The 12,921-nt window shown below is 41.4% G+C and overlaps 1 pseudogene; it reads left to right on the forward strand.

Annotated features, from left to right (window-relative positions):
- Positions 1-7,174: 7,174 nt before the first annotated feature.
- LOC110305916 lies at positions 7,175-7,750 on the forward strand (annotated as a pseudogene).
- Positions 7,751-12,921: the final 5,171 nt, after the last annotated feature.

A 12,921-nucleotide genomic window follows, 5' to 3' on the forward strand; every position in this document is an offset into this window, starting at 1 on the left:
AGAGAGAGAGAGAGAGAGAGAGAGAGAGAGAGAGAGAGTCACAGAATTTTTTAAGAGGAAAAGAATTAAATGCTATGGTATAAGAATTTGTTGTACAAGATCGTGATCTGGAACAAAAGGGACCATGATAAGACCTATGGTCTGTTCTATCTTAGCCGTTGGATGTGGTTTTGGCCCCTGGATGATACTGATGAATGTTCTGGAACAGATTTAATAGAGGAGGCACATTAGACGCTGGGTGGGAAACTGCATGACTAACACGGAGACAGAGATCTTTGAGGGTGGCACCCAGGCCTGCATGGCCCTACCCTGCAGGGCTTGTGGGAGTGTACACAGCATTTCTGTCTGTGCAGCCTATTCTCTGGGTAAGAGTGGGAACCATCAACCTTCTGAGATGCCTCACACGAGATCATTCCTGACCTGTTTCACATGACTGGGCAAAAATTTGAAAATGAGAATATGCCTGTCATATTTTAGGATGTTTCCCCCTAACATTTAGAACTTGGTTGTTCATATCGGTTATTTAAGCTGGCCCTGGTGATGTGAGCCTATTATCATCCCAGGATTCAGTCTGCTGAGACAGAAGGATCACACAGTTCATGGCTATTTTAGACTACACAAGTAAGATAATGTCTAAAAGGGAAAATAGAAATTGCATAAAATACTACAAATATGTTCCTTTTCTTAGTCCAAGGTTTTTATTCTCCCCAGAGAAAGGGTGGTTCCTGGGAGTTTCAATGTCTTTGACAGGAAGGGGAGGGTGAGACGTTGGTGGTAGCACACACATTCCGAATTACATATGGAAGGAGCCAAAGTCAATATAGTGTGTTATCTTAGTGGAATTTTTAATAGGATTCCTGATAAATGAGACCACTAGTAAAACCTTGTGTCTCAGGTCACTTGGAGAGTCCATGTTAACTTATTTTCCACCAGCCAATTTAAAAAACCAGATTTCTTCATTTTTCTTTAGAGAGAGATTATTTACCAATGTCGCTCTTGCATGTTAGGAATGCTATGTAGGTGTATGCATGCAGCCATGACTACAGAGAAGACATGCCCTGTAGAGTTCATGGTTATCAGTGGACAGTTCAGTTAAAAATAGACACAATGCCCTTGATTAAAAGAAAATATCGTGAATGTTTTTGATGGCATGTTCATTTTTTCCTTTCAACTCCTCCCAACTTCCCCCCACCCCATTTTAGAGTGCAGACACAGAAAAAAGAAGAGTCTAGAAAGGTAAGCTGTCCCGGGTTGTGTCAGTTGCTTTGGAACGTGCAGTCTTGAAGATTTCTCCTGGTTTCTTTCTTTTTGTTCCTTTTCTCCTTCTCTCTCTCCTCCTTTAAAACAAACAAACAAACAAACATTTTTGGTCAGTGTTTCTCATATAATATATTTTGGTCATGTTTCTTCCTGTCCAATAGCTCCTCTCAGATCACACTGGCTCCCTACCCACCCAACATTCTTTTCTCTCTTTCCTTCAAAAAGGAGGAAAAAAGAAAAATAAAACCTATAAAAATACAAACATGAGATGAAATAATCACCCGAAGACCACTCCCTGTCAGTTGTCACATTGCACCATCTGAGCTTTCTGACCCTACGTTGTTTCCATCCCTGTACACATGATACTGACCCAAGCCCCAGAAAAGTTTTGTCTGAACTTCTTTGTAATTCTCAGCACAGCTGTTCTTCCTGGGGCTGAATGGTGATGCTCATATTTCAGTAGCAGCAATGGCCACTATAGAGATGACAAAATCTACTATGTCAAAACATTTGCTCCTCTGTGAGCTCTAGAAGCTCAAATATCAGTCCACCATGACTCTCTGGAGTAAAAACCTCCCACAGCTGATGGTAAAGGCTGGGCCACAAACCCGGGCTCTTTTCTCTTGAAACCACTTCTTTTCCCTATAGCCACCTGATGTTTTGTGCACATGCTGTATGTAAATGTGTACCATGCATGTCATCTTTGCAGTTGTTTCCAAGACAACCAGCCCCTGTAGAAAGGCAATGTTTGTTGCTGCACCCATTTTCCCACTCCATGTTAGTGTTGAGAGTATGCAAATGCTATGCAGATTACGAAACCAATTTTTCTTTAGAAAGAATTGACTTATTCCTGTGTTGGGAATTGGTTTTGGTGGTAGTTGCAGTGTTGCATGTGTGTGAATTGACACAGGTTCCATGGCACAGGAAGGACAGAGGACAACCTGTGGAGCTGGTTCTCTGCTTCTACATTTTCTTGAGTTCCAGGGGTATATAGCATGGGTCACTAGGCCCTCCTAACCTTAGGGTAACAGTTCTAAGCTGAAAATACAGGAGACATTCAGTTCTTAGCCCAGTTCCAAAATGCACATCCTGATTAGGTAGCTCTGTTTGGTGTTAGATATCTGTCTTTTAAACTTGCCATTTTTGTGTTCCTTTACATGAGTATGTGAATGGATGCCAATATGAACTGTTTTCCTTTTTTGATTTTTTTTTTGTTTGTCTGATGTTTATTAAGAAAAATTTTCTATGACTTAATGGCACATCTGGGCATGGTATTGTTCATTTACTGTTACAGTTTTGTGGCGAATGGGGTTTCTGTAAGTCTCAAATATCCAGTCATGCTGACTCATGAATGAGAAAAATCTGCTCAGATCTGAAAAGTGACCTTTTTGTTCCTTTCCCAACAACTCTCTGTTCAGCTATTTGTCTTCCATGGATTTCAGAATGAAGTTTTTCAAAGTACAGCCCAACCCCAAGCTGCGGACAATGTCTACATCATCAAAGACAGTTAACTTCCAGTTGCCCATTGAGGGGCCATCATCCTAAGACTGCAGAAGAAAGAATGTCACCTGACCATGCTGTTATATTTTCTCTGTGTCAGTTCATGTCATGTTCTAATTTGCCAGCAGCAGTGGAGAGGGTGGCCCTCTCACTGTTTATAGGCCTAGTCATTGTTCATATAGTACTCATTCCTACCACACACTGGGGAGCATTCTCTTAAACAGGAACAGCTTAGAATCTCCTGTGTTCTTTAAATGTCCCAAGTTGTGTCTGTGAGAGATAATCACTGATAATTCAGAAAATAGACTTCTATCTTAGTTACTAAGACAATTAAGAAGAGAGGAGTAAGATTTTAAAATATAAACAAACAAACAAAGTAAATAAAATGCAAGTGGGGAGGGCAAGACTTAATTTAGAAGTACTTCATATCATGTTTCCTTTCTTTTATTGTAACTTAAAACATTATATTTCTCACCTTCTCCAAACGGGCTTAAGTCATGGGATCTGCAGGTTTAATTTGTCTGGTAGATAAACAGAAAGGAGTCTAGAGGCATCTATGCTTTCTAATGGCTCCTGAAATATGACACAGTGTACTATGGTTAATTTTAGGATAACAATGTATGTTTTCTGTCAGGAGAGGCTACCATGGTGAGTATGGACCAGGCAGACACCTGGGAAGAAGATAATGGGGTACAGGTTTGAGTTCATTAGAGCTATTTCCACTATACTTCCGCCTTGATGTTCAGTGTTCCTAGACTCACCCACTGAGCTCTGAGTTAGGGGCTAGAAGGAGACAAGCAGAAATGGAAGGGAAGATGAGGGAGCAGGCTTCGGGGTCTTGGCCTTAGAGAAGTCCTGTTGTAGGTGGGACAATGTTTGGGGCTACCGCTGGTTTCATGTAGAGTTCTAAGTTTCTAATTGTCTACAGGCCATGTTTATATTTAAATGTATTTCAGAAAGCAAAATATTTTTTATAGTAGATCTGTTTGTCACAATCAACAAATCACTGGCCTTCACAGGTGAAGTCTGTTAATCATTGTCTTCCCATCCCACCCCAAGGCTTGCAGCTAGAGAAGTCAGATGTGAGCATCCTCTATTTCTATGATATCATGACTCACAGGGATGGTGATGATAGCATGGAAAGGTCTACTCACCTACTTTGATGATGACTAATTCAAGCTCTAATTTTTCATCATTTTTTATATTTTGCAGCAGTAGGACCCATGGTTGGATTGAGTCACATTCTCTTTGGGCAGGGACATGACTCCTTTGTAGAAATTCCACTTACATGGTATCTGCTGGATTTCTCATATGTTCTATTGCTGTTATTAGTGCTGAGCACCACACTAGCACACTGTGACTAAGGATACGGTCCTTTGCCCCAGCACATAGCCACAAATACCCCAGAGGCAGGTGGAATGTATTTGGCGGGCGTATAGGCATTCTTACCGACCTCAACTATATACAAATCTACCAAAGACAGAGAGAGAGAGAGGGAAGACAAGATAGTGAGGGAGGTGTGGGTGGGTCTATTTCTTCAAATAATGCCTCACAGATTTAATGGTGAAGCTGCTGCTGCCCTGTTGGAGGAGGATTGACTGTGCCACCGATTCTCTGACTTGAAAAGCAGCAGACATCTCTGCTGAAATACCTATTAAGATTGTACAGGACGAAGGGCCTCTCCTCCCATTGATGACCGACTAAGCCATCCTCTGCTACATATGTAACTGGAGCAACAAGTCCCACCATGTGTTTTTTTTTGTTGTTGTTGTTGATGGTTTAGTTCTAGGGAGCTCTGGTGGTACTGGTTAGTTCACATTGTTGTTCCTCCTATGGGGCTGCAAACCTCTTCAGTTCCTTGGATTCTTTCTCTAGCTCCTTCATTGGGAACCTTGTGCTCCATCCAATGGATGGCTGTGAGCATTCACTTCTGTATTTGTCAGGCACTGGCAGAGTCTCTCAGGAAACAGCTATATAAGGCTCTTGTTAGCAAGCACTTGTTGGCATCCAAAATAGGGTCTGGTTTTGGTGGTTGTTTATGGGATGGATCCCCAGGTGGGGCAGGAGTGGGTGGGTTGGTGAGCAGGGGGAGAGGGGAAGGAATAGGGGGTTTTTGGAGGGGAAACTAGGAAAGGGGATAACATTTGAAATGTAAATAAAGAAAATAGCTAATAAAAAATAAAAAAGAAGATTGTTCAGGCCTCTATTCCTTGAACGTGGCAAGAAATTCCCAAACTGGAGTCCAGACTGATTGATATAGCAAGTTCCATGCTAGTCTGGGTATCAAAGACCAGTTTTACCATTACACGGTAAACTGAGGTGTAGAGTGGACAATTGATTATTCAGCAGACTGGTCTCTGAGGGAACAAAGCTCAACTCCATCATGCCAGGGAAGTACTCCCGGAAGCCAGCAAGAGACTCTTTGAGGTTGGCGGGAAATGGAATTGTGTACACACACACACACACACACACACACACACACACATACCACACAAGATGGATGAATTAAGACTCCAACAAGCAATCTCCAGAACCTCACTCATACACATACATACATACATACATACATACATAATACATACTTACATATGTACAAATATATACACATACATATACACATATATATACACATGTTCTGGTGATTGGGTACCTGGAGCAAAGTTCCAACAGCTTTATTTTTTTCAAGCAGTACAAAAATCACTATGTGATTACATTCCTTTTTCATTAAGTGATCAATCACAATGAGTGTATGTAGCAAAACATATCCTCAATACCTTCACATAAGTAAACATATAATATTGTTAAAAAACTTATTTTCAAGAACCCACATACACTCATAACTATGCAACTAGTTATAGATTAACAACATGTCATAGGAACTATGCAACTTGCTATAGATTAACAACATGTAAGAAAGCAAAGTAGTTTTATGAGCCAGTTTCTCTTTCAGGCAGGCTGCAAATTTGTGGTAACTAAGAAAGGATCAATTATATTATTATTTATTGTAAAAAGTAATCTAATAAAAAATCTTAAAAGAATTATAAATCTAAAGTTTTATATAAACACAACCATTTCTGTTTTATATCCTTAGGGTGCACGTCTACTCATAAGCAATTTTTAACAAAATCATATCAGGAAGTTGAGGGCAAATGGGCATAAAATTAATTATCACCTTGATCAGCAGTCCAGCTTTAGCAAGAATGAAGGGTCAGCTAGTAGTAGCTTGGCTGCCTTTGTTCTTGTTCCCTGGCCTCAAAAACAAAACAAAACAAAACCCCAAAATAACAAAAACAAAAAACAAAAACAAACAAACAAACAAAATCCCAAAACCTCTAGCTCAAATATTAAGGGTATGTCTTTCAGAACCTCAAATAATTCCATAAGATTTTTGACATTAATGCCACTAGCAAGAACATCTTAACCTATCTGCACTTACAATCTGCATCTCCAAATTCTTTCTAAGGGTGGTGGTCATTGCTAACGATCTACATCTCTTAAGTTCTTTCTGAGGTAGTTGTTGAATCATTGCTCTGCTCCAGCACCAATACTTGAAAAAGATCAATCACTATTACCATGCCTGCTGATGATACTGCCCAGTGAGTGGCTGGAGCCCCCATGGTTTCCATACAACTCATAGATTAGGATGGATATGGTGACTGCAAAGGCAGCAAGCAGAGTGACGCTCCATGGAAGCATGACGTCCTCAGGATGGGTAGTCCTCTGGGCCCTGCCTCTCTGAGGCACACCCACAGTGTCTGTGATAATGGGTGGGCCACATTCCACAAATTCTAAAGCTGCTTTTTCGTTTATCTTGTACAGCCTTGCACAACACCTGAATGATGAAACCATTTCTCAAAAAAAAAAAAAAAAAAAAAAAAAAAGAAGGAAAAGACAAAGATGAAAATAACCTGCACTCCATGTACTAAGGAGTCTGTGTCAGAACTACATTGAATTTAGATTACCATGGGCAACCTACACTCATTCCCTAAAATGTGTGCCCCATTGGACTGAGGTGAAACATAAGAACTTGCATGCCTCTCATTTCCCATGTGTTGTGTTGTGTTCTATGTTCCTGACCCCCACTTTTAGAATCACAGCTATTGGAGCGAATATGTACAGTTCTTTGAAGGTAAAAATCTGGACTAAAGGAATAAACACTCAGACAAATGGACAATGCTAACCAGACAAATGGCCCACCTATGTGGACTAGTCTGTTAGCAAAAGAAAGGTCACCTAATCCACTCTCTCTCTCTCTTCTTTTCTTCTCACTCTCCTTCTCTTTGTCCTCCCTCCATTGAGTAAAACTCCTTGAAAAAAAAAAACAAAACCAAGTAGCTTGCATAGCTTGCATATTTGAAATTTCTCATGTGCTATATTGAAATTTAGAATGCTCTTTGCCCCATCTACTGTGAAGATGAAGATCATTCTCAGCAATCAGACCGTCGACATTCCAGACAATGTCAACATCACTCTGAAGGGGCACACAGTCATTGTGAAGGGCCCCAGGGGAACTCTGTGGAGGGACTTCAGTCACATCAATGTGGAGCTGAGTCGTCTAGGAAAGAAAAAGAAAAGGCTCCCGGTTGACAAATGGTGGGGTAACAGAAAGGAACCGGCCACCATCAGAACCATCTACAGTCATGTTCAGAACATGATCAAGGGTGTTATGCTGGGCTTCCGTTACAAGATGAGGTCTGTGTATGCTCACTTCCCCATCAACGTCGTTATCCAGGAGAATGGGTCTTTGGTTGAAATCCGAAATTTCTTGGGTGAAAAATCCATCCGCAGGGTTCGGATGAGGACAGGTGTTGCTTGTTCTGTCTCTTGAGCCCAGAAGGATGCGTTAATCCTTGAAGGAAATGTTGAACTTGTTTCAAATTCAGCTGCTCTGATTCAGCAAGCCACAGCAGTTAAAAACAAGGATCTCAGGAAGTTTTTGGATGTCATCTATGTGTCAGGGAAGGGAACTGTGCAGCAGGCTGGAGAGTGAGGAGGCCTCAGTTTCCTGGCTCCAGAAACGAGATCCTGATCACAAGTACAATTTGGGCTTTTCTGGGAGAATAAAAGACTTATATATTGAAAAAAAAAGAAATTTAGAATAAAGTCCTTTGCAACAACACAAGTCTATATGCTAACACATTCAAATCACATGAAAGTTATGTGTAAACATGGCTCCTCTCTCAACTGTTATCATTCCCCAGTTCACCCTCCTAGAACCCAAACATTAAAAGATGTCCACAAACTGCTGTTCCCTAGCAATGCTTATACACATGATTATTTACTTTGATTTTCTCTATAGCATTGTGAAAGCCATCAGTCTATATGAGGTTGGTCAATTAGGCTCACTTCTTGTATCATGGATACATCAAGTATACTTCCCTGGTCCCCCATTTTTGGACACTTAGGTTGCTTCCAACCAAATGCTATTACCAACAGCATCACTATGACCATCCTATTACCTCTTTCTTGACCTCTATGAAATAATTCTTCTCCAGGTCTGTATTGAAGTTTAGTAGTAGCATCAACAGAATATGGTTAAATGAGAGACCTGAAAACATGAGTACATGGCAAGGAAAATCAAAGATCAGCTCTGTGTAGGCACAGCCTTCACTCTTCAGTTACACTGTTACTTCTCCTGATGTCTATCTATCCTGGGGGTCAGGAGGGAGGCAGAAACAGGAGCATTGAAAAGTTAAAGCCAGAAGAGCTACATAAGCCAAGTCCATGAGCAATGAGACAAGTAATGTATGTTGGATCCCACCTGCAGCCCTAGCACTCAGGAAGCTGAATCAGGAGGATTACCATGAGTTTCAGCCCAACCAGGACTTTATAGTTGGAGGTTGGTTTGAGATATGGAGAATTGTAAGGCTTCTAGCTCAGTTAGTCAGAGGCTGAGTCTATGGCATAGCTATCAGCTCACGTATATTGGGGTGCTTGTTCTTCACATACAGAACCTTGGGGAGAATTGTGCATTGTTTCTGTGGAATAAAGTGACAGGAAGTTGACATTCAGAAAAATGGGCATGTTTGCCTATGAAAATGTCCCATTGACCTGGGATCTGAGCTTGTTCAGGGTTCAATAGCCAAGGAAGGGGTGACTGAACCACCCCAATAAAGTGCACAACAGCAACAACAACAACAAAACTTGACAAATAAGAAGTGTGTATACTTCAAAGTACTCAGGGTACTTTTCAAATGCTTAACACAAATTCCTTCCAATGCATTTATATGTAGAAAACTAAATAGTTAATCAGTCAAGCCATATAGCACATGTATGAAATCATGACTCCCTTTTCAAACACTTCCCATTCCATCCTGCCCACTGTGAGCCCAAACATTAATAAATTCTCACACATGGCTGTTCCCTGACATTGTATGCACACACAGAAGCCTACTGTGTGCATGAATCTGTGTGCACACACGGATGCCTACTGTGTGCATGAATCTATGCCTTGACTCTCCCAGTAGTACTGTGATCCAACATTCTATATTAGGATGATTAATCAGGCTCATATATCATGGTTAGATTAAATTTAATTGTATACTTTCCCACTGGTAGACATTTAGAGTGCTGCCAAGTATGCTCTGTTACAAACAATGTTGCTACGACTATCCCTGTGCCTCCCTTCTGCCATCTGTGACATACCCATGTCATTACTGCTCAGCTGTGTGCTCAACTTGCACATAAAACTCTTCAGTCAAAAGTAAAAGTGCCCGGGCACCTTTGGGAAGACTGTTTGCACATGTTGGTTATATAATAGATTTCAACATCAGCACCCTCTGCTAGCCTGGAACAGTTCCCTTATGCTAAAGCTCACCATAGATCCTAGACAAACTCTCTGGCCCTGTTGCTGACTGAGCTGTGGTAGCAGAAGACTCCAGTGTTCAAAGTGAGGGGCTTTAAGACCTGTCTGCTCTGGGCCACAGTGAAGGTCTCTGCAGTTTTCACTGTTTCTTCCAACAGTGACATCAACCATCCTCCTTAGGCTAAAAATCCCTGCCACAATGCAGCAGCCTCATCTTCCTGGAATTTCAGGGAAAGACTATGAAATCTGAGATTTCACACTGTTCTTGCAGCTTCTTTTCAGTCAAATTGTCACAAGGACACTCTGGGCAGGGCAGCCTGCCTAAAGCTAATTGCTTAACAGTAGCCTTGGAATATCTTGTTGGTTTGCTTATTTCCCTGTTGCTGTTCAACTCTTTCTCCTGAAATTATTTGACTCTGCAGCAAAATCCCATGTCCCTGGAATTCATCCAATTTCCTCTCATGCCAGCAGTGTTCAGACTGTGGAATCTTGATCAAACCAAAGAAACTGGCATCTCTATGAACCGATCCATGGTCCTTCCAGGAAATCTGGGATTGGTTTCTTGAGTTCAAATATTTAGCTGGGTGTGGTTGCACATGAGTGAAATTCCTGCACTTGAGTGAAGTTCCAGTTTTGGCAGGAGTGTTGTTAATATGATGTTTGCATGGTGTACAAAGCAAGACCCTGTCTCAAAAAACATAACCAAAATATCAGGCTGGGAATACTGGTCAATAGTATACCTAAATAAATCAACTAAATAAACATATGTAACATGTAATGATTATGTTAATCTATATTGAAATATCAACAAATAAATATAAAACATACAGTACAAAAGACAAACATGAAATCCTGTGCTGCAGAGCTGGAGCTAACGGAGACTCAAAGCCCAGCCTCAGCTTCAGAGGGTCTTGAGCTTCCTGGGTTACATGAAACCCCATCACAAAGTGAATCTACATGAAACCAGACAAGCAAACATTAAAGCAAGTGGGGTTGAAGTTTATGGCTGGGATTTCCTTATTCTCCGTCCCACTTATCACTCCCATTCTCTCTAGGCATCATTGGTGTAATGGCTTTGTAAGTCTAGAACAGCACAATCCAGTGCTAATACAATGAGAACTACATAAGCAATTTTCATTTTCTACTATCAATATTTAAAAGAAAAAGATGACAGGGCTTGAGAGATTGCTCAGAAGTTAGACATAGTTGCTGCTCAATAATGAGGGCCAGACTGAGCATCCCAGCACCCACATAGAAGACACCACTCAAGAAAACCTGAATCTAGTCCCCAAACAAGGGGAGAATGCAGAATTGTTGTGGTTTTATGGCTTCCAGTTTTCTGAGAAAAAAAAAGTGAGGTCCTGGTTCATGGAGAGATCCTGACTCAAAAGACTAGGCAGAGAAATAGAACACCGGATATCTTCCTCTGGCCTGCATGTGTGTGACACACACCAGCACAAACACACACTTGCATAGCCACACAGAAATGAAAACAATAAAAAACTAAACCCTCCATTTAACATATGCTAATATATTGCTGAGACTTCTCAAATACTCAAATGATACACAAATATAAGGTTCAAAGCCAGACAGATGGATCTGTGGTTAAGGTACTTCCTGTCCTTCTAGAGGAGCTAGATCAGATTCTCAGCACCCACACGACAGCTCATACCATGGATCTCCACTTCCAGAAGATCCAAAACCTCTTTTGGTGTCTGTGGGCTTATATATATATATATATATATATATATATATATATATATATATATATATATATATATATATATATATGTATATATATATATGTGTGTGTGTATGTGTGTGTGTGTGTATATACATATATATACACATACACAAGGTATATATATTCAACCCTTTCAGCCCTTTCCAGTCATACTAAAATAATAAATTGGTCAGGAAATTGATCGGAGGTGTGTAGCAGTGGGGGAATGGGGAACTGGAGGTAGCCACTAGAAAGTCCCAGTTGCTAGGTGCTACATCCACTCCAGTAGTGACAAGCGCAATAGGCCCCGAAAACCTGGGCGATGTCCTGAGGCGAAAAGTTCATGGAAACTTAGTCTCCTGGAATCGTGGCATCCTGTATAAAGAATGCTCCAATGTCCTTGCTTTAGTTGGTAAACGGATCTGTGTGCTTTCCCTTAATATTGCTTTATTACAAGTGCTCCTAAGGATTGATTTTTTGACATATAGCTAAGTTAGATTCTAGGCAGTCTTTGATCCAACCTTGGGAATGGATAGCTAAATCACTGCCCTACACAGAAATTTACCATTATTTAGGAAGAAGGAATTTTGTGACCTAAAGAGGAACCAGAGTAGATATTTAGAACTATAGATAGCTGAGTTGCACCCATACACAAGTATTTACAATGGCCTAGGGGGAAGGTGGACTATACAATAGACTAGAGTAGGAACTATGGTAAGGGTGCGAAGCCCTTGCCCCTGGCTTCTAAGATTAAGTGGACCTTAGGTGGAGCTGTTTTTGATCTCAGTTGTTAACAGTGAATTTTATCCCAGTTGGTTCCTGCTAGTCCTTCCATGTTTACATTCCTCTGTTTTGTGTAAGAATCCAGTAACCTCTTTGTACCTTGCCAGTGTGTCACCGAACTTCCCTATTTTCTTCTGTATAAAAAGTTTGATGCTCAATTTGACAAATTACATTCAGATCCACACTCCCTTGTGTTGAGTCTGTCTGTCAATTCCCGCCAACTCCTTGCCCATCTGCTCCAGAGACTTGTTCCACGCAGACAAGGGACCAAAAGGGTCTGCAGCAGCTAGGAAAGCAAGAGGCTCCCTGGAACCAATGGGGATGACATTAGCTGAAATGCCCAATAAAGGGGAGAGAGGACCTGTAGAGATCATATCCAGAGGTTAAGCTCCGCCCCTGGTAGAGGGATGGAGCCACCCACCCATCACCAAAATATTAACCCAGAACTGCTCCTGTCTAAGGAAATGCAGGGACAAAGAGATTGAAGGAAAGGCCACTCAGAGACAGCTTCACCCGGGGATCCATCCAAACTGCAGACAATAAACACAGACACTAGTGCTGATGCCAAGAAAGGCTTGCTGACAGGAGCCTGGTATGGCTGTGCCCCTGAGAGGCTCTGCCAGAGCCTGACCAATACAGATGTGGATGCTTGCAGCCAACCATCAGACTGAGCATGGAGACCCCAATGGAGGAGTTAGGGGAAGGACCGAAGGAGCTGAAGGGGTTTGCAACCCCACAGGAAGAACAACAGTATCAACTAACCAGACTCCCTAGAGCTCCCAGGGACTAAACCACCAGCTAAAGAGTACACTTGGAGGGACCCATGACTCCAGCTGCATATGTAGCAGAG

This window comes from Mus caroli, chromosome 11 (assembly GCF_900094665.2).
Source record: "Mus caroli chromosome 11, CAROLI_EIJ_v1.1, whole genome shotgun sequence".
Taxonomy (NCBI): Eukaryota; Metazoa; Chordata; class Mammalia; order Rodentia; family Muridae; genus Mus; species Mus caroli.